Source organism: Dermacentor variabilis, unplaced genomic scaffold, assembly GCF_050947875.1.
Source record: "Dermacentor variabilis isolate Ectoservices unplaced genomic scaffold, ASM5094787v1 scaffold_12, whole genome shotgun sequence".
In the NCBI taxonomy this organism is placed as follows: domain Eukaryota; kingdom Metazoa; phylum Arthropoda; class Arachnida; order Ixodida; family Ixodidae; genus Dermacentor; species Dermacentor variabilis.
In genome coordinates this window covers 29706839-29729302 of record NW_027460280.1, presented here as the reverse complement: position 1 = coordinate 29729302, position 22464 = coordinate 29706839, and positions in this window count along the sequence as shown.

Below are 22464 nucleotides of genomic sequence, written 5' to 3'. Positions count from 1 at the left end.
TCTTCTCACGTCGCCTTTTTTCTCTGCCCCCCCCCCCCCCCCCCCTAATGCATACGAGTTGCGAACGAAGAGGTCCAAGGCTGTTATTCACTCGTTCCGTGGCTGCGTGGGTTCTGCCCATCCTCTGCCTGCCCTCCTTACCTCATCTCTACCATTCTATGTATACCTCCACTCTGGACGGTTGCACGTTAGTAGAAAGGTAAGCCCTGCAGTTTCTGCAATGCTTTTGCAACCATAGGGAGAACCATGGCGAACCATAGGGAGCTCCAGCGGGCATTGTGCACATGACACGAGGCGCAAAGGTCCAAACGAGTTACTCACGTCGCCTTTCTTCTCTGCCACGCTCCTGCCATGTATATGCACGCTCTGAACCACTCCCGATGCGGCGTACAAGATAGCTAAAGCAACAGCAGTGAAAAAGTCGAAGGACGAGGCAAAGAGAGCTTCGATTTAAAGAGCGAGTGTTTGCATACACAGGCATCTACTAAAGAAATGAATGGTACTCAGCACGCCAGGAATGTTATTAACGTGTTTCACATCGGAGCGAAATAAGCAGTGCTTGTATTTCTTTCACCCATTTTTAAGCACGATGGCATTGAACTGGCGTTACCTTAAGTTGCCTCTCACCAGGACACAAGCAAACTTTGGTTATACGCTGGAAGTTGTTTCCTGCCCTCTAAGGAGTGTCTACCGCAACACTTTTTTTCAAATCACTTCATTAATAGTATAGATGGAAATATTTGAAATGGCGCGAACCCATGATTTCAGGAGGCGAGCGTCACCGCCAACATGGACACCCTCTCCACTTTCCCCGTCTAGCCTCCGCAAGCGAAATTCTTTCAGTGCGTTCTCTCATACCGGATCCGGAAGATAGCCTGACGAATACGTCACGGGCCCCGCCTTCTTCTCCCCCCTCTTTCTTTTTCTAGCGTTTTTTTCTGAATGGGCGCACTTCTGGTGACGGCCTCGCGCGCGAGCTGCTTCGTTTGTCTCGATTCGCGCAGCGGGCGATTTCGCGCGCACTGCACGATAACACCTGATCAGTGCCACAATCACGAGCAATGAGGCATGCTTGAGAGGATGAAAAAGCATGATCGCGGCGCTGGAACACGGTAGAAAATGACATAGTTTCGTTTTCCGTGCACGCGACTGCGCGACGTGAGAACAAGCAGACGAAACGGAAGTACTTCTCTCTTACTACGGTACTAAGTAAAACAAAAATACGCAAACATTCGGTTTGTGTGTTTTATTTCTCTAAACTTTAGTTCGGCTATTGAAGCAACAGATTAAACAAATAACTGATGTTGCCATGAATATAATTCTCGAAGTCACGTGTCACCACGAGCGATATCACAGCACTGCCATGTACGTATAGGCTGTACAGGTGCACTTGCGCGATATACGTCGACTCTGCGGCTGGGAGAGCGGCGCCCGTGAGGGGAAGGGAAACTGCGTTTGGTTTTAAATTTAAGCTCTTTATGCGGCGCGTAGGGATGCGACACTTAGCAGACACGATCGTTAGCGCGAATTGTATGCACTGCGCTTGTCAGCCAGACCTGCTGAGGGGCCCTTTAAGTTCGATATTGTAGAAGGTTTTGTCGCTGACGTGAGAAATACACTTGACGATTATTATCGCGTCTTTGTTCACATTTTGTTTGGCACCGTAAATGAGAGGCAGAACAGGCGCTCGCCTTTCCTGATGCTCCAGCCGCGATAAAGGTATTACTATCGACTTGTGCGCATAGCGCATGCGCCAGTTTCATCAAGAGCCACATTTGCATCATGCTGAGTAGTGAGACACGCCATCAATAACGGGCTATGTGCACTTCTTCGGCAAATTGGAATGGTAGCCCTTTCTTCTTCTTTCTTTTTTTAACGCTATATCATTATGGACGCGAACGTCACCCACTTCGGCGGTACGTTACATAAAGCTGTACGGTATGCGCGAGCGCGTCACAGTGCGCACGACATCGAAAGTTTGCAGCATATACGAGGCACAGAAACGTCACTCTGATAAATAAGTGTGTGCAAGCGCACGCGCGCAGCTGCCTTGACGTCACATGTAGGCATCACAATGCGAGTAGGCTGTCGCATACTTAGAGGATTAGCGGGGCTAAGGTCTGACTTAGTTTCTTTTTATGTAATTTATCAGCAACACCGCAGTCAGTAATATCTCGTATCGCGTCCGGTCGTGTGGGGGCCTGTACAGCGATTGCACGAGTCTCCGAGTATAAGCTGATATTCTTAGACATTTGAGCTCAAGTTTTGCTTTGTCCATCCTTTGCCTTTAAATAATGAATATATACCTTCCTTTTTCGCATGCAGCTGTGCAGTTTACGTCTTAGGCAATGCATCAAGCGGCAGTCGTATAACATGACGCTCCGTTGCGCTACACAACATACAAGACATATATACTCAGCTGGTTTTGTTGAAATTTCACGACATCCAAGCACGCCTTATTCATGCTGTGGAGGCTTACTTTTCAAGATTTATTTATTTATTTATTTATTTATTTATTTATTCCGTAATTGGGCGACAGAACGTGTTCAACATCCCAAACGAAACGCCGGTGCTATGGGAGACGCCGCAGTGGAGCGCTTTGAAGTAACTTTTTCCACCTGCCTTCGGGATTTGGCCGGCGCGTCCGGCAATCGAACTTGCGACCTCGTGCTCGGCAGCAGATCCCCGTATCCACCGAGACACTGCACTTAATTAGTCTCGCCTTTGCACTTCTTCAATGGGAGAGCGCTTGTGTTCCTTCTGTTAGCTCTGCGTGGTTGCTTCTCAGTTCATGCAACAAACGAAAGCCATCGAGGAACCTGAGGCCTGCGCGACGCGCGTTGCTTTATAAAACAGCCTGTTGAACCCACAGCTATGGAGCCCTCATCTGTATGGAACCCGATCGGAACATAATGGTGCACCATGATGAACGTGGGAAGATTTCAGACAAATAAGAGGTTGATCTTTATCTTCTTTGTTTCTTTTTTCCTTCTTTTGTTGCTGTTGTTGTTGGGGTTTGGCCATCAATTAATTTTATTAGCGCAGGGGCCAGATGGCGCCAAAAAGAGCCATTTTTTAAAATATCCGTGCACAAACAGCCAATTTCGCTGCCAAATTTCAAAAGATACATAATTAAGATATACTTAATATATTTTTGCTGCTCGTTCAGAAGACAAGCTTACCTTTCTTGGGGGAGGGGGGCAGTTGTGTGTTTATTTTTTGTTTGTGTTGACCGTTTGTACAATAAATTTTATTTATTATATTTCAAGTTAATATATTGTCTGAGTATGTTAAAAAAATTTTTTTGCAGAATTGGGAGACAATTGGGAAACATTCTTTCGAAGTCAGGACATCGTGCGATGGCATAAAAGCCTAGTTTTCAAACTTAGTCTTAGCTAAAATTTTTTCAAACTGAAATATGCTGAAGCTTGCGTCGGATAAATGAACTCGGTTCGGGAATGTGTGTAGTGATTTTGACATGGTATATAAAATTCTACTGAAACAAAAAAAAATGTTAGGACATCCCGCTGACTGTCCTTATCAGAACACACCCAACAAAGGACTTCTTACGATATTTTTTTTTCACTTTGTAAGCTTACTCACGCGAAAACTTTCTCGTGAGCGAGTACTGCGAACACCCAGGCTAACATCTCTAGCCCATCATTAAAGCTTGTATGTCTCTCTCATGCCGAATAAGGTCTGTCACGAGGCCTGGGACCTTTTTGGTTTTCATCTGCGTTAATGGTTCTATAGCTCAATACTCCCTTCAACTCGGGTCATTTGTCGATGATGGTGTTCTTTATGCTGCGCTGAAATCCACGGCTAAACTAAAGCGATGAACTGGAATAAGGCAACAAATGGCATTAAACTGCGTCGATTTATTGACTGCAGTAGGCTTCGTCTTTCATCTGGAGTAGTATGCTAGGTGCAGAAAAACATCTCCAGCAGTCACTAAAGACTGCCTCTCAGCGTCGTATTGTTCCAACAAGTTCTGCTGAAGTTCGCAACGTGGTAGGAGCCTTCTGGTTAGTTCAGATGGCAGAACGATCGCTTTGGAAAGGCAGCTGCCCCGCGTTCCATCCAACTTTGGTTCCATCCATGACCCAGGATTAATTTTTCTTCAGCTGGCAAATGTTGTCCTTCCACACACTCGGGTGGACGGCAATTATTCCTCACATCGGCTTCGTCTCTCGCTCCCTCTTCCATTCGAGTATAGTATAAGGAGTGGGAATGGACGGAGCGAGACGACGTGCGGCGACGCCATGGCCCCCTCCTCTGTCGGGCCCTGACCCCTCCGTGACAGGATATGCTGTGACCTCAACAGGCGACCCGGACTAGGGTTGCCGTCATTGGATATATTTTCGCTCGCTTTCCACTCAAATTACGTGGGGCGGTCGCGTAAGATCGCGCAAATGCGCGGACACACCGCGCTCTCGATTCGATGCATACGGCACTTGCCGCAGCTGTGCGCTGGCAGGCGAGATGACTCGCTGAATCCAGTCAAGTTTGTTGGGACGTCAGGCTGTCGAAAAATATTTAGGGCAACAACCCTTTCTCTTTCTTTCCTCTATGCGTCTACTTGCGCAAAAGTATACGCCGTCGTGCAGGTAGCGGTCATGTGAGAGAAAGGCCGTCCAAAGTGGGCCACCATTATTGCGCCGCCGAAGTGGGTTAGCCGAACCGCCTACCTGCGGCACGCGATCGCGTTGCCGTCACGGAAGCACGGCAGCGTTGCTGATCCTTGGCCTTACCGCGAGTGTATAACCCGCAAATAGAATCGACGAACCGCCCGCGGCCAGCGCAGTTCACACTGCAGGTGCTCGCCGCAGCGTCCCGGCACCGTGATCGGCGCACGCTGGTTGCGGCGACCCTGGCACGTTTCAGCTGCTGTGCCGACGGCCACTCCTTCGCCTCGCCAACGGCGCACACATCTAAAAATATGCCTCCTGAGGGACAATTTCTCTCGGACAAAACTCGAGATTACGCTACGACGTTTTCATTTTATGCTACATGGAAATTCATGCAATGTTTATGCACCGCGCAGGTGACAACTTGCAATGTTTATGTTTTTGCACCTTATACGCTGTTCACAAGCTATGCCGAAATGCCACTAACAGTTGAGGTGGATGCACGCCGTGAGACGTTGGCGATATCGATACTTGTCGGGGGGAGCAATTGTGTGGGGAGGTGTACACAATGAAATGAACGACACGTATGTTATTTAGGCGTTGTTTCACAGTCACATATGCAAGTACATTCACTTCCCGTCTATCTCACTGTGGCACATGTATCCACTCTCGGTGATTGGCTTGTAGGAAAAAAGGGAAAGGAAGACAGGGAGGTTAGCCAGTGCAAGTGCCGGCTGGCTACCATGTGCTGGGGAAATGGTGTAAAAGAGGATATAAGGGATAAGAAAAATAAAGAGAGGAAGAAGTTCACACCTTAACGCGGTGCAACGCGCTACAACTTTCAGAGTATGTCGCACAATTCATAGTTCGTTAACCCGAGAATGGAGGCAGGCCAAATATTAAAATTTTCAAAGAAACCTTGACTATCATGCGCCATTCTGGTCTGTGTCCGCTAGAGATACCTACCAGGCGACATATATATATATATATATATATATATATATATATATATATATATATATATATATATATATATATATATATATATATATATATATATATATGACGCTATCTGCCAAATAACAATGCTTTGGCGAAAGGAAATGACCTTTTTATCTCTACTGCATGCACCGTTTTCAAGCATTGGTATTTTCGCTGAAGCAGCTGATAGAGGGCACTAGACAAGGAAAAAATTTCTGTGTGATAAAGGCGGGGACGGCGGCCGCAGGAGCTCTGACCTGCTATACATATGAGAGTGGGAGACGGTAAAGGGGGAAACAAAATGTGCAGATCACGACGAGTGCAGTGTACACGCGCGCTGTGCATACATGTCCTGCGCGCTATATGTAGCACGCCGCAACACTGGAGTTGTGGCCGCTCTCTGTGCGTATACTGCGCGCAATGCACTTCCACTCCTAGATAGGCCGTCCAAAACAGGCAATACATGGCACTGAGTGTACTGCGTTCGGTTTCAAAATTGGGACCCACAGTCACAGATAATGTGCGATATTGTTTCTGGAATCTTGCACATGTGTCATTTGTAGTCGTTTTCGTAACCGATCTTTCGTCGGATAAAAGCCACCTCGAGTCTCATTCTGCGCAATAATACTTCGCGAGGTGCTTCTTTCTTTCTTTCTTTCTTTCTTTCTTTCTTTCTTTCTTTCTTTCTTTCTTTCTTTCTTTCTTTCTTTCTTTCTTTCTTTCTTTCTTTATTGTTACAGGAGGAATCGTAATTGCTAGGCTGCTTTTTGACATTGAGTGGTATCAGCCCAGTGCAGGTTGCAAGTGCTATACGTATTGTAGAGTAGAGCATGCAGTGTCGTGACGAGCCTTGCGAAGGCTATCGATCGTTGTTAAATCGGCGTGAATATGCACAAGTGTTGCTTCCGGACGGACATCAGTGCCGCGTTCTATATAGCTCAACGCGAAGACTGAAAAGAAAGTAGAGAAGGCAGATTGGTGGCGCAAGTGAATGGGTCGGGTAAGTACTCTCTCCTCAACGGCCGCTATATAGCACTTGAGCATTCAATTAAAGCCTCATAGTGCTTTACACAGCGCAGGCCCGTCGCTGAAGGTCTTTCCTGCGAATTGACCGACCCACTAAAGACTGTGATGCCCTTGAACATCGCGGAAGGATGGCGAGCCCATGCAACATCCTACTCTGCTACGTTTTCTCCCCATTACTATATACGCTATAGCTCTCGATATGCGTGCATGGACATTCTATTTTCCGTGGAAAAATGTAGGCATCAGTGGCAGGCGGTCGTCGCCTACACATGATGTGGTCAGGTAATTCGCGCTTACAAACCTCGGTCGAGGGGCCCGAATCGTACCTGTCGAACTCTGCAATAGAAACATTGGCATAAATTGAAATTCAGCCACTTTCGAGGCCCGAGGTGCAGCTTGCTCTCTCTGAACAGGGCCCGTAGATTCTTCGACAGAGGCCTGTGCAAGTATAGTCCAATTCAATGCTGCATGAAGTTTCAGCTGAAGGCTTGCTCGCTGCCCACCTTTCAGCGGTGGCCTCTCTTGCGGCAGCCATACTGTCGCCGTGCTACTTTTCAGTTCACTCACCGGACACAATTGAATGAATGCTGCCTTTTTTTTTAACGTACATCTTCCTCGACAACTGTGCTCGTTGACTGTGTTACACGAAGGTCTACTTACGACGTGAGCTGCACACGCAAGTCATCTTGTGGTTTTGGGCAAAGCTAAATTAGGGGGTATCACGTGCCAAAACCACTTTCTGATTATGAGGCACGCCGTAGAGGAGGACTCCGGAAATTTAGACCACCTGGGGTTCTTTAACGTGCACCTAAATCTAAGTACACGGGTGTTTTCGCATTTCGCCCCCATCGAAATGCGGCCGCCGTGGCCGGGATTCGATCCCGCGACCTCGTGCTCAGCAGCCTAACACCATAGCCACTGAGCAACCACGGCGGGTGTTTTGGGCAAAGCTAAACAAGAAATGTTTCGCCAGCACCAGGCAAACATACGTACTGATATAATCTCGACCAGGTGAGGTGGGTCTTCACCGCAGGAATCAGGAAACGACGACGAAGTCGGGCATAGTGAGGATGAAAAAAGTTGAAAAGATTGTATTCACTTCATTGGTACGTGGATGCGACTCTCATCTGATCTCCGAGTGGTATTTTCTTTTTTTTTTTTCATACGTGGACGAGCACGGCCTTAAATAACGCCTGGTGGTCATGTGGTCGTCGCCGTCTTCTGCCGGAGCCTGTGGAAGTAGTAGTGCTTTCGCCGTCCACCCTATTGTGTCATCTTGTGGAGAGCGGGGTGGCGCCTTCTTGCCCTTTGGCTTGTCATGCTTCGTCTCCCCTTTTCTGTCAGCTCTGGGAAAAATGTGTCGTCGATTCGGAGAAGAGGGCAATTATGTTACGTGGGGAAGCCCGTTTGAATGCTTCTCACACCTGAAAGGTCGATCATAACAGTATGTATACGTAAATGGCTTATCGTGGCTCACCCTTAAAGGGACGCTAAGGAGCAAAATGATTTCAGGTATATTAGTAAATTGCCCTTCTACAATACCGCCACTGTTACCCTCTAGAAGAGGCTTGGTAATCCATAAAAGGTGCAAAAAGGACAGAAAGGGGTGGGTGCCTGGGGGGGGGGGGCGCCTTCCCGCCCCAGGTCACAATGGCGTTGTGTATTTCGACTGCGTTTCAATCGTCGATTGGCAAAATTGGACATCATTGTGCGTTATAAAGGAGCCAAATATTGAACATGGGAAGTTTCGAGAACGTTTACTGAGCCAACGCCGTCCAAATACGAAAACATACTTTGAAAGGCGTGACGTCACACTGACGTACCGAAGCTGAGCTTTTGGCGCGAAATTCAAGAAAAATTAACGTTAACCTTAACTTTCTCGTTAAAAATGAACTTATTATCGGGAAATTAATAAAACTAGAGTTTACAAAGAATACTTCATTAGTCTAAGCTGATTTAGTGTTTCTCTTTAGTGTCCTCCTTAACAAACATGGCTTGGAAACACCGTCAAAAGTGCTAGCCACGGGATGCCGTTGATGTGGTTCCCATAAATCGTAACTGAATTGTAACGTCAGCATCGAGTAGGCGCCTACTGGCTTTCGAAATAGATTTAAAGATGGCGATGTTTCATGTCTTCAACTACACACTCCTCTTTTCTCATTGTGTCTCTAACGTTGCTTTATAGAAATACCCAACTGCGCGGTAACTCGAGTGAAAATTAACGTCCTCCGCCCTACGCACGGCAACTATACCCCGTCCGACCTACGTCGCGCCGCGTCGTGAAAGCTTTGGCTCGTCTACCTACAGCTCTCCCGCAGCGTTAAAGTTACATGGCCACTGAAAACATTGGTATCACTTTTAATAATAATAATAATAATAATAATAATAATAATAATAATAATAATAATAATAATAATAATAATAATAATAATAATAATAATAATAATAATAATAATAATAATAATGCTGTAATACCTGTGAATAAAGCTCTTGGAAGCGGTAAGGCCAGTTTTTGGCTCATGTTGAGGGTATAGTGCCTTGAGGTTTTCGCTCTGTGCCGCGAAGTAGACGTGTTGAAAGCTGAGCGCGTAAATTATACATAACATAAAACGAGAGCGAGCAGGTGGCCTTTGTGGTGGAGCACAGGTCGGGAGGGGTGATGGGCGTCGTGCGCGGGCCACAGGTCGATGCAGCCGCCGGGGCGGTCCGAGGGTGTCCCCCGGGGGTCGTCAGTTGCGGGTCACGTGACGGCCTCACTGCGTGGCCGCAGCCGCGGCTGGCAGCTTACGCCACTCCATGGGTTCTCACCTGGGCCGCCTCTTCGGACGACTGCTGCGGGGACACAGCGTCGCCGCTGCGCCCGTGCACGAGACAGGTACACGCGCAGCACGGCGCGCCAGCCGCGGACACGCACGGCGTAGCGGCGCTTCGTGTCGCAGTTACGGACATCGCGGCGTCGGGAGGCTGCCGCTGCGTATCGCGACAACAAGGGATCTGTCGCTGTCAGTGTGTCGTGGTCTAGCTGGTAACGAAAGGATGTTAGCGCAAAAACTAGACAGAGGCTAGGGCCTTCACTAGCTATAGAAAGGCTTCTTAGTAGTGTTTACTAAGCAACTACTGAGCCGCTACTATACCTCGTCTGGCCGTGGTATCTGATGCTGTGATTGTGACAGTCTTATGCAAAAGTTCATTATGTCGTGACCAACAGTTACGTGCGACGTCTTAGCATACGTATATGTAGACAGCAGGTTATAGAAATTTGGGTATAAGCGTTGATTATTTATCCAGCTGCGTAGTGCTCGCCGGTGCAACATCTGCTTTCCCAAGCTATAGGGTTATAAATACTCTCGAATTTTTTAAAATTTTTATTCGCTCGGGTTGCCACGCTGCATAACGTCAGAACGAAATTAAATACAAGCACGGCTACTCTTAGTGTACGTGTCGTGTAGCACCTTTGTCGTTGTTCTGTGTCCTTGCTGATCGTTGCTTGATGCGATGATGCGGTACATTGTTACCCTCAGTCATTGTGCCGTAATATCTCTGGTAAGCATTGCGTGTACCAATAATTGATACTTAACATATATATCGAAAGGACGCGGTTCTCTCTTTATTTAAATAGGTAGTATTTTACCTTCTTATGCTTATCCAATACCACCGAATTAATATGACAATGCAAGCGGCACTTATAAATCGAATGGGCCCCATTGTTTTGTTGGTAATTGCATTTCGGTGGCTTTAGTAATCACACTACCGAGGTAGTGCTCAGTGCGAAGTTATTGCTTTTTCCTAGCTTCAGAAGGTAGCAAAAGGTACTAGCTGTCATTTCACTACCTGCACTTACTAAGAAGATAGTGGTTTTTGTGACGAGTAACGTGTTAGTATTTAGTTAGTGAAAATTACTTTTTTTTTTTTTAGTGCGAACTACAGCCCTCAGCGTGGTGCGCACTCACTATCGATGGCCGATATTTCGCGAGTAAGCCTTCGCAAGGGGCCACAAAAGCTCGCACACACGCAAGAAAGCTGCGAGCGGAGATTGCGATTGTCCGCAGTTTTGTTCGTGTGCGCGGGAGCCGCAGTGATTTGGCTCGCGATGGACGCCCCGGGCAACGGTCGCGCAGCCTGGAGGCTGTTCGTGCTTGCATTAGCCAAGGCATTAGCTGTCATTCAGGGCTTTGTACGTGAACCCGAGGAAACCCAGTCGAATATGTTCGTCGGGGTGAAATTTACCTGTCAGATTCCCTTACATTCTAGCCCGTCCGGCAGACTCAAAAGTTGGCTGAATTAAGTTGAATTCCGGAGTTTCGTTATGAGGCCCACCGTAATGGGAGACTCCGGATCAATTTTTACCACCGAGAGTTATTTAACGTGCCCCCAATGCACGGATCACGGGCGATTTTGCATGTCGCTCCAATCGAAATGCGGCCCCCGCGGCCGGCATTTATGATTCCTCGCGACCTCGTGCTTAGCAGCGCAACAGCATAGCCGCTAAGCCACTGCGGCGGGTGTTGGGTGAACCATCCCGACCTGCTTGGCAATGTTCGTGTGAATACGGGATGATAATTTTTAAGGTTCCAGGAATTTTTAAAAAATCGCCTATTGCAAATAACGTAATTCTAGTCCTTGAGGCGGATTATTCAGAGAAACGGACATTACTTTCACAAAGTAACTTCTTACATAATTACTTTACGGCACACACTTTAATTTCCGAATTGTGGCCGGTGAGTTTCCGAGGCGTATACAGTTGGAATTAATTTCCAGAATGACACCAATCTAGAGATATGCGCCATCAAACTCACCGCAAGATGTAATTTTGTTCCACTTACTTTATTTTTTTTAACAGAACGCTATATTCAAGCACAGAAGTAGCTGGAACGTCCATCTATTTCGTCCTACACTTTGGGAAATAATATCTGGAAACTGGAATCATCTTGCAGATTCATTTGAAGTGGACACACCCTGCAAACTCACCGGCTACAATTCCTAAATTGCAATATGTGCCGTAAAGTAATTAACGAATAACTAATTAGTGTTTGTTTGTTAATTAGTTGAATATGTGTTTTTATTTCTCGTTCTAGTAAAGTCCGCCTCTTCGAATAATCCAGCTCAGGGACGTACAAGAACTATGCTATCTGCCACAGGCGATTTTTAAAGATTCCGTAGAACTTAAACATGACCACCCTGTATATAAATAAGACAGGTCAAAGTTTCGTCGTTAGCAGTGGAAAAGCAGAGTTGGTGTTCGTGTTCTGTTTCTTCGCCCTCACACGCAGACTGCTGCTGAGATTTCGGTCCGCCAAGAAGAGAGTTCTTGCAAGCTCTCTCCGGTCATAGTGCCCGACTTCTGGCTCGGCTCGCTCTCACCGGGCTCATGTGTACAAAAATGCTGCGGTGAAGTGTTTTGCCAAGCATCCGTGGTAAAATAATCTTTACATTCTTTTTTCTTTTTTTCAGCAATGGAGCTTCGAATTTTCTCGTACATTGTTTTTGCGGAATGCATGGAAAAAGAAACAATTGCTGTTCACGCTGCAGAAAACAATTTACCCGTTTGGCATGCTCGAAATGAGAAGGGACGACAGTGCCTCGAGCACTCGTACTTATATATTTCCTCCGTACGCGTTGCTTTCAAGGTGGCACGCTGACTGCTCCGTGCACCTTGGATTCCCAGCCCACTACGCGCTTGACCGGTGACTATAGAGGATCTGCTTTAGAACTGGGGCGCTATAACGTAAAACTATTCCAAACTTTTTTATTCCAATTCTGCTATCAGCCCTCCACGATTGGTCAAAAACTTTTTTCGGCCACCCCCACTTCACCTGTCTGTCACGCGACGTCACGAAAACCGCGATACCTCCCCATCTGATATGATGTGTACACACTGATTATGCATGATTTGACAGAAAAAAGAAAAACAGTTAATTCTGATTCGACCCCTTTTCGCCATTAGCCCTCGGCTATTGGTAAAACTTTTCGGGCTGCGCCCACTTCACCTGCCTGTCACGCGACGTCACAAAACTGCAAGAACTCACCGCGTCAAAGTGACGTGTACGCGATAAAGATGCCTTAATATGCCGAACAAAACTGAATTTTCTTCGGAATAGCCGCAGGCTGCCCCGTTCCGAAAGGAATAAAAGATGGCTGCCGCCGATCGCTCAGACGCTGGCTACCCGCACCTGCCGGAGAGCATGGGTGTATTTGCGTATAATAAAACTTCTTGCATGGCCGTGTAACGTTTTCGAGCACTTTCGGCACGTTTACCCCCTGATTCTGCCAACTATTCTTTGCTGAGGGTCCGTTTTAGCGTCATTCTTGAGCTTCCCTTGCATGCCGCCGCGATTTTCGACCAGCCACCGCAAGCTAAGTAAGGGCAAGCCGACCAATCGCAGACGCCAGCACCACCTTCTTCATCCGGTTATCCACTTTCAGTGCAGTGGCTCGGCCCCATCGAATCCCTCTCCACTTGAGCGTTCTCCTCGCCTCTTGTCAGCCAATTAGATACGACAGGCCGCTCAGTGTAGGCAATGTTATTCGTTTTTCAAGCAAACAAAAGTGACCTCCTATGAACGAGGAGAGCGTTTGATTGGTCTGTTCAGACAACCCTGCGGGTGACCGCCCGGTGCTTGCGTTGGTGGTTACGCAAATTTGACGTCAGGAGATTGGAATAGAAACATATTGGAATAGTTTTACGTTATAGGGCCCCTGCTCCTAAATTTTAAGGAGAGAAGGCCCTCGCTAGAGCTTCGGTGCCCTACGGAGGACTACATTTGCCGATACGATTACCAATGCAGTTGCCAGGAAAGCTTATCTTTGAACTATATACCAGGTTATCTATTTTAAAAGAAAACAGCCTTCTTGGCGATATCCTATGATAAATGTCGCGATTCTGTCACATCTATTTCGCGGCAGCAACTGGCGGGATTACTATTATGTATAACAATACTACGTAATGTAATATTGTTATATATAATACTTTAATACAGTGAAGGGCGCGCGTTGACGCATGCGCGCGGGCAACGTCTCGGTCTCGCCGCTCCAGACAATTGCAGCAACTGCGGTGAAGACCCTCGAACACATTCTTTTGTGGTCTGGTGTGTTGGTCTGCGCAGCTGCTTCGCACGTGTACGCCTGCACCAAGTCGGCACCGACAGTCGAGAAAGTGCAGCAAAATCGTGCAACGAACCCTTTGAAACGAACAGCTTAGTTCAGCGGGCGCCATTGCTGTATACCGCTGAAACGAATGGTAGGGTGCCTCGTGAACTGGTTCAGGCGGGGCAGGCGAATCGAACAGGCCTATTGTGAACCGCTGGGTGCCACACGCTCGCGCGGGTATGTCCGCTCGATTGCGGCAAGTAACGTAGTCGAGTGGCACCGCCATAGTCAGTTTTCAGACTTGGTATTCTCAAGGGACTAGTCGATACTACCTGCGAGAGAGTGCACTCCGGCTATCTTATAGCGTCAAAAGTGACATAGTGGCATCCTCGCCATCGGTGACAGGCTACCTTACGGCTTTGAAGGCCAGGAAATAAAGTTGAAGCATAGTCAAGGCTTTCATCTATTGCTTGCACTCGTTGCTTATTTATTTGGCAATGAAATGTTCTTTCTAAGCGAAACCGTGCACACAAGCGTCCGCCTGAGGTCGGTGCGAGTTCCGCGTTTCATGGAAATGTAGCGAAAAAACCGCCGCTTTGTATAATTCATTCCTTAAAGAATGAGCTGCTTTTTTACATATTTCGGAAAGGATGGATGGATGTTATGAGCGCGCCCTTTGGAACGGGGCGGTGGGTTGCGCCACCAAGCTCTTGCTATTATACTGCCTAATGTCCTACCTAGGTTAAGAAAGAAAAAAAAAGAAAAAAAGAATAAATGAAACCCACGATGAATTCCCATAACCAAATTTCCTGACCCCCTATTGCGAACTTTGTTTTTGTATGTCTCCGTTTTTTGTCGTTTCTCTACTTTTCTTCCACCAATCTTCCGATCGCCTCTTAGTATAATCTCTATTGCGGACATGTTTACTTCCCCCTGATCTCGCTGAACCCAAGGGCTTCAAGGAGGCCAGTGGTTCCCAAATCGACCGCTGAGCAGATATCTTCACATTCTAGAAACACATTCGAAAGCAACACTGTGAGAAGTGACATCTGTGATGACCTTGGGACTTGAACTGGTATTCACCGTGTTTAGAAGCCAGTTCCTTAAGCACTCTTCACTTGCGACGACAGTGCATTTTAAGCAAGTGAAATGTCTTCGTACCACAGATTAGCGGCAATCTTGTGCATTCTGATGGATATGCGTCGGTGAAGTTTCTAGTTCGATCATTCACGACTACAACTTTGCTGGACAAGTATAATTCACACTGTAAGGTATTCACACTGACCAAAACTATTTTATTCATGGGTGGGAACTTCGTCCACCGAACCAAGTAGTCACGCAATGTAATCTGCAGCTAACAGTTTGAACGCTTGTCAAAGTATAACAGCACAAGTGCTATCGTATCGGAACCGTACCCACGCTGTTACGATCGTCGCGTCTGTTTCATTGCTCTTAAAGAGCAGATTAAAACTAAAGGAGAATACTGCAGTAAGGTCACATTAGTGAATGGAATTTCCAGGAATACACAATTGATCTCCGAGGCTGATTGTAGGGTCAAACACGCGCGCACACATCGTGCTGCGTGCTCCGTCGGCCTTAGCGCCGGGAGAAAGTCCGGCCACGCCGACTGAAACCCCGTCAGTATACGTCTCGTAGAACCGTTTTCCACGTAGAAGACGCCGCGTCATACTAAATAGGCCGCACGAGCGCGAGAACAAACGGCAGCAACTACAGCCGAGCGCATACCTGACATACAAGACGGAGCGCTTGTCCAAGCACCAGCATGTGCGAGTATATAACATCATATACGCGTGTTCGTAGAACAGAAAGTTGGGCTAGTTGGTACTGACTGAACATTATGTATACTGAAAGACGAAAGAGAGTCGACCAGAATAAGATAAAACACAGACGAAGCGCGTCGTTCTACCTTGTTCTCGCGACCCGTATTTAGTGCTATACGCAGTGTACAGTCGGCGTCACCCTTGCGCGTAGAGCGTGGGAATGGCGGGTGCCGGAGCGCTCAGGAGCAAGCCAGCGACGTCTAACGGTGAATTAGACGTCGCTGGCTGGCTCCTGAGCGCCTCGGCGGTCGCCATTCCCGCGCTCTACACACAAGGGTGACGCCGACTGCACGGCATGTTTGTATACGAGAGCCTTCACCCACGGGCCATATCATATGCTATATTGCTATAGTCCTGCTGGAGGCGCGCAGGAGGACAGCCCGGTATTCAGCCTCAAAATGCTCAAGGCCAGCTCTTATGACCCGCCCACGGTCGGTCAGAAGGCCGGCCTCAACCCGTTCGGCCGGTCAAGTAGCCTCGTGGACCGCAGGCTACGTGCCGGTGCCACCGCACGCGGAAGGTACACCGGCTCCCAGACTACCCACTGAGCGATGCGCAATCAATACTGCGGATAAAACCGGGAAAACCATGCTACATTTCTGCGTGGCATTTAACGAATGGTTTTGAAAGGTCCACATATCAGGAAGATAACTGCAGACGTCCTGTGGCGGACGGCAATCCACAAAGGGAGCCACATACGAGCGACGCCGAATGGACGGCAGCTTGCAATTCATCATCCCCTTAGCTGAAAGGCCTGGGTTATATATATATATATATATATATATATATATATATATATATACACTTCACTTTTGTAGCCGCGTTGGATTTCGTCTGTGCCTTTATACGGCTTGAAACAAGCATTACAGCAGAGCTGGTCACTCTATCTCTCCTTCTGAGAGCGGAATTCAGCGCGTGTTTCATATGCCCTCGGTCACAGCAAATATCTTTGATAGAAGCCAGTGTACACCCCGCATCTCGGTGGCATGCCACAAGCGCTTCACTGCGAGCGCCCATCTCAAGCAGAGCGCTCTATGGGCAAAACGAAACACTTCGACTTGTAATGCTCCATTGCGAGGGCAAACAATATGTATATACTATACATATTGTTTTTCTTTTCTGGGTGGTTTTTCTTTTTTAGACCAAACATATTTTTTATAACGAAATAATGAGCGCAGCGAACGTGGCGTTTTTGCAGACGAGTTGCTAGGCGAGGCGGACATCCTTTGCCGCTAATAACGTGAGCTTCAGTAGACTAATTAACAAAAAATGCATTAATTAACTTTTTTAATGGTGCTTTGAGACACTAAAAAAATTTTCATGCACGTCCCTCTTTTAAGAATCTTGAAAGTCGCGCCTAATCCGAGATATTCGTCATCAAATGCCAAAGCGCAATCGAGACCGAGCGTGTTCCTCACGTGGCAAACGTAAAGAAGCGTCGGGCTAAGTTTGAATGACAGCATGCTGCAGCAAATCCTGACCCGGCCGCGCATGCTTACCACGCAAAGCGTAGCTCAGCAGCGCGAAAAAGTTTGAAACCGAACGTCTCGGCCAAGGCCGAGTGGTTCGGTTTCAAACTTCCTCGCGCTTCTCGTCACGGGGCGTTTCGGTCGGTTATGATGGCGGAGCCGGCTTTTACGCGCTCCCGCGGCGCTCGGTTTCCATATTGCCAGGATTTACCGTTTAAAGTCGATGATAGATATCTCGAATCAGCTGCGACTTCCAAGATTAAAAAAAAGAAAAGGAGGGAGAAGTAATATATGTGACTGTCTTCAAATTCACCACATAAACAACTGTCCCTAAGACACTTGAAAAAATAAAAGCTAATGAATAAATGTTTGTTAATTAGTCTTCTTTGGTGTTGGGTTGTAGGAACAGGCGGGTTTAGCCTGGCGATCAAGGCCGGCTATATATCTCCACCCGAGCGTCTCTTACTACATCACTACGGTGTTTCATCAAATGTCCATAACAAAACTCTTTTAAAAATGCAATAAGGAGACGTCAAGATTCTTTGCGAGCTAAAAGTGATCCTTCGGGAAACACGAGGTGTTGCAGGCACTTATGTGGTAGGTCCTTTCTTTTTTTTTTTGCGGGTTCTCCAGAAGAGCGTCCCTTTCATTTTGGTATTTCGGGCACGATCACAGAAAGTGTTCAACGTCTCCTGTCTCGTCACAAGCCATGCAGTTCGGAGAATTCGTACGCCCCGTCTTAAGTCACCATGCCGGTGTACGAGCACATCCTGTCCTTATTCGATGTAAAAGTGAGGCTTCCTCTCGTTAAGGCCCCAAAGAGTAATCAAGTTAAAAATTCTGACATTCGAAACCACGTATGCCCTGCGTTGGAGTTGTCGATTAATTCGCCCTCTCGCTGCGATCTGCTAGCCTCTCGGTTAGCTCGTATGATAGAGCGACAGCCCCGGGAAAACGTTGGTCCCGAGTTAGAGTCCCGGACCAGGACGAATTTTTCGTCAACTACGAAGCGTTCTTTCTGAGAAACCCACCTGGGTTTCCTTTGTAGCTTCGTGCTACATTCGGGTGGATGACAATTTTTCCCTTCCCTAACCAAGAGATTTCGTCGAGAGGAATTATCTTCTGCAGTTCCCGTTATTAGCGGCAAAGTATTTCCACCTCGCCTATAGGAACTCCTCCGTGAAAGCGCCACGTTTACTGAGCTTATGTCCTTTATATATATATATATATATATATATATATATATATATATATATATATATAAACAGTGTTGTATAAAAAAATCACCCCGTATATACAACAGCACACGCAGTGCGTGCTGCTAATGTCGAAAAGTCAATGTGCATTCAATGGAATAAGGACCAGACCCGCGGCCACGATTACCTCGTGTGTCGCGTTTTTGAGTTTAGATATGTGTACCGTGCTTCCGTAGTTCTCTCCCGCTAAGCATCCCGTTATTTGTCACAAAATGGAGCTATAGGACACGTCGTTTTATGTCCTTTATTGACGAGACAAGCTGTGTAACAGGCGACACAGTTTCGAGCGCTTGAATTTGTGGGGGGGTGGGGGGGGGTGGACTATATATATAAAGCAGAACACCTGCGGCGGTGGGTTGAAACAGCCTCGCTAATGTTTCCGACAGGCACATCTGAGCGCTCACTATTTGTTTCCTTTGTAATCAATAATAAATGAAGTTTGTTCTCTCTCTCTCTCTATCTCTCTCTCTCGCCTTAACACTGCACCGGATGTTGGCCGACGATTTGAACCGGCCCTCCTATGGCCAGCGATGGCCACGTTGGACGTTATTGCCAGGAAATCATCTACGCACAATTATTTCAGCTTCTCCCTGCATCCCTGCCGTAAGGCGCCCAACCAACAATGAAGCGTTGCGTTTTACAGTGAACGTTTACAGTGCGTTATAGTGCGTCGTACAGTGAAGCATCACGCTATCGTGTAAACACAACCTTGTGCTCAGGTTTTTTGTACGCTACACCTCTCTCTTCCCCCCTCCCCCGTGCATATACGTCGAGCGAGTTTTGCTGCTGCCTTCACAGTAAAACGAGGGAAGATGACCGACGAAAGTTCTGAAAAACAATTGACATTGAAGATAAACAGCGTGTGAATGATTGCTGAGGAGGCGTTCAAAGAGCCAGGCCAGCTCTTTCCATTTACTGTATATATTGTACAATATTACTGAAAGCTGGAAGAAAAGGTAACGTTACAGTAATCGATTATATTTTAGTAATTGCTCAATTACTTTCCTGGGGCAGTAATTGGTAACTGAAATCAATTATACTTTTGAATGAAGCAACTGTAATTGTAATTGGTTTCGTTTTTTCCCCGAAACTTGTACAAGTCTTCTCTTCATATCAGTCGTACGTCCAGTGTGCTATGGCAATTTTCGCAATATGATGTTTTGTATAGGTCAGTCATGTAGTGATGTAGTCTGTTCTGCGTGGGGTACGTGTTTGTTTGGAGCATTCTGAACGTGAGGGCTTGAGGCCTGGTGAGTTTATTGTGAGGTGTGCTGTATATTCTGCGGTCCAGATAAAAGTGCTTTGTTATCTCGTTATATGTGGAGGGAGGGTCCCGATTCTCGCTGGGATGGTCACGACCACAATAGGTGGCGTCGCGGAGGGTTAGGTCTCGCGCGCTCCTGTGAGCCATCTCATTGAGATTGCGAGGGGCGTCCTCGATATCTCTGAGGTGTGCCGGGAACCAGCAGATGGTGTGATGCTGCAGCGGTGCGGATCTATTGATTATTTGTAGAGCTTGGCTTGCAATTGCTCTTTTCTGAAAGGCTTTGACGGCCGAGCGTGAATCGCTGTAGACGTGGGTGGTGGTCGGGTCTGTGAGCGCGAGTGCGATGGCGACCTGTTCTGCTATCTCGGACATGTGGCCCTTGACTGTGAGAACGTTTGTGACTTGACCTTGCTTATTGATCGTGGTGGCAACGAAGGCCTTCCTGGTCAGGTACTGTGCCGCGTCTACGAAACTGGCTAAGATCTTCTTATCACGTATTTCGCGCAGGACGAACGATCCGCGTGCCAGCCTTCTGGGTTGATGGTGCGCGGGGTTCATGTTCCGCGGGAGTGGGCGAACCGTGTACGAGTTGCGTGTGCCCATCGGAACGCTTTGATATAGATTCTCCATTACTGTGGTGTCATGACCTAGTTTGGCTAGGATTTCTCTACCTGGTTTGGTTCCAGAGAGTCTTGTCCATTGAGCCCGTTCTTGAGCTTCGGCGATTTCTTCAAGTGTATTGTGCACCCCCAGTTGCAGCAGGAGCTCTGTCTCGGTGTTCTTGGGGATTCCCAGCGCTAGTTTGACTAGCTTCCTCAGTTGTACATTGAGTTTGTCCTTCTCCGCTACCTTCCATCTGTGCATGGCCGCCTCGTAGGTGAAGTGGCAGGCGTGGTGAAGTGACACAGGTGGCATTCGTATGTGTAGATGTTTTGATTTATTTACGCGTAGCTCCTTTATGCTTTGGCTACACAACGCTTACATGAATACCGATGTTTTTACTGAATCGAAAGTATTCTGGTACTCAAAAAAATTATGCAGATCCCGCGCACTGTGGGAATCGATGTAGGCGAAGCTCTCTGTCCTGTTTGCTTTGATTTACGATAATTAGTGGTGATGCTGATGGCGAATGTTTAATTTCTTCAACGTTTAGTCTAACACGAGCGTGGTGAGTTGATATTAAAGTTACCTTGCGTGCACCCCTGCTGTTTGTCTGCGTAGTACACAAAACACACAGGGAGAGGTGTTTGCTTGAGGCGTTGTTGGGCACCATATTTCATAACCTCTGAGAGGGTTGAACATTGTCATTGCCTCATATGACACATCGCATGGTGGCAGAAATATTAAACTTGAATTATGGGGCTGTACGTGCGAAAACCACACTCGGATTACGAGGCACGCTGTAGTGGCGGACTCCGGATTAATTTGGACACCGTGATGTTCTTTAACGTGTCCCAAAATCTAAGTGCACGTGTGTTTTCTTTTTCTTCCCCGTCGACATGGCGCTGCCGCCGGTCGGGTCAAACCCGCGACCTCTAGCAATGCCATAGCCGCAAAGCTACCGTGGCGGGCACAGAAGTGTTGATTTGGCGGTCGACAGCTTCCGTAGTGTCGCCTGGACTCTGCGGTGCGCTTTAGTTAATGCGGCTCTGCTTCTGCACGCCCTGCATAATTAGTCCGCTTGACATATTTGCATGGTGTTTATTTTTCAGAAATAGCAGCAACGTACTGTACCGTACCTTGAACTTAAGCTTATGCAGTTTCGCCGCAACCGCCTCCTCACGTCCCCTCCCTATTGGAACTGTCTCTTCTGGAACGCTCCCTCTGGCCTCGCACGTTAGTAGAAAGAGAATTGCTGCAATTTCTGCAATGCTTTTGAAGGGGGTCACGGATAATACCAGCTGTCAAGGGGCTAATGTGAGGACATCCAGGGAGCTCCAGAGGGCATTGTGCACATTCGGCACGGTGGGGTCCAAATGCAGCAGTGGGAAAGTCGAAGAAAGAGCAAAGAAAGCTTCGCTTTAAAACCTCATAAAGGTTGGTTCGGCACACTTGTGGATAGTAGTGAACTAATGTGATTTGGGAACTTCGTTTATTTTGTGTAAATATGCCTGAAGGTACCTTCCTTGTTCTTGATATAGTTACCCGCCGTTGGTTGCTAAGTGGCTGTTGTGTTGCGTTGCTAAGCACGAGATCGCGGGATCAAATCCCGGCCACGGCGGCCGCATTTCGATGGGCGCGAAAGGCAAAAACACCCGTGTACTTAGATTTAGGTGCACGTTAAAGAACCCCAGGTGGTCAAAATTAATCTGGAGTCCCCCACTACGGCCTGCCTCATAACCAGATCATGGGTTTGGCACCTAAAACCCCATAATTTATTTATTTATTGCTATATTACCTCGCTGTATTACCTTAACTTTCTCACCCAGATTGGTCATGACATTGCAGTGTTCATCTCTGGCAAATTAGGGGCCGCATTCGCAAAGCTTTTCGCTGGTAAGTGCTCTCTGCTATTGGCCGGCGGTCGCCTTCGATAATAATATGTCCGCCAACTGGATTCGCTAACATTTTTTTTATGAACGGTTCTATCGTAAGAGCTTTTTGTGAATTTGGGCCCAATTCTGCTGAAATCTGCAAGGTGCAGGAAGTTTCAGCCTTCCACTACGGCGCGCCTCATAATCAGAAGGCGGCCTTGGCACGTTAAACCCCGTAATTAATGTTTTTTCAGCTCATTAATAGCAGAGATAGAAATATTTCAGTGCCGCGAACCCATGATTTCAGGAGGTGAGTTTCACCACAAAGATAGACGCTCTCTCCACTTGCCCCGTCTAGCCTCCGGAAGCGAAATTACTTCCCTGCGTTCTCCCATACCGGACCTCGAGTATCGCGTGACATATACGTCATGGGCCC